Source organism: Pygoscelis adeliae, unplaced genomic scaffold, assembly GCF_000699105.1.
Source record: "Pygoscelis adeliae isolate BGI_AS28 unplaced genomic scaffold, ASM69910v1 Scaffold1241, whole genome shotgun sequence".
Classification (NCBI taxonomy): domain Eukaryota; kingdom Metazoa; phylum Chordata; class Aves; order Sphenisciformes; family Spheniscidae; genus Pygoscelis; species Pygoscelis adeliae.
Window position 1 is genome coordinate 1 of NW_008824075.1, and position 870 is coordinate 870.

Sequence of the window (870 nt, forward strand, 5' to 3'; positions counted from 1 at the left end):
CCATAAAGGCTTGCCTAAGAGCAGAGGAGCGCTCTGCTTTCTCCTCGCCTCCCTGAGCTAATGCAGTGTTCCCTTCTGGTCCGTGGGCTTTATAAAGGAGTCCCTTAAAAAAAAACAACCCAACCCCAAAGCGGCAACTTTTCGCTCGCTAGGTCGACTTTTCTTAGCTCGCCGCTCTCGCGGCTTGGAGCGGGTCACCGTTCGCTCGGGTGAATTTTAAAACCCGAAGGTGAAGTTTGTCAGGAGCCAACTAACCTCCCTCTGCAGAGCCGGGTGGCCTTTCTGGGGGCGTTAAGTGTTCTTGACTGATAAATGTTCTTGTTTCTGAGAGCGTGGGCGTTCATTTGGGAATGAGTTTAAACTTGGGGGAAACTGGTCAAGTGATGAAGCCCTGAGCGGGCCTGTGTCTGGACTGGGGAAGAGGAGGGTGCTGGCTTTATCTTCCCTGCACTGCTTTAGCTCGTTGAAGCGCTACTTAAATGAGGAGGCAAAAAGTACTAACGTTTATTAAGGCATTGGGAAGTAAAAACTCTCGGAAGGATGCCAGTCACCGTGCTGGCTGTACAGTTGCCAAGACGTCTACTAGAGCAGCAATCACGCGGGAGCCCTCCGGCTTCTCCCTCTTCCCCAGATCAGCCCGTAAGCTCACCGACGAAACTGCTGCAGCTCGGGTGGCTCTTGCGACGCGTTACGCGTGGTGCCCCGTGTGTTAGGGGTGTAGGAGGAGTTTTCAGCTGCGTGCCGTAGCTTCGTTAACAAAAACACGTCCGAAATGACATCGGGTGTCCCTTCTTCCCCCGGGCTTTGCGCGCAGCTGTGGCAGGCTGCGTGCGTGAAGGACGGGAGCGTTGGGCGACGTCGGAAACCCCG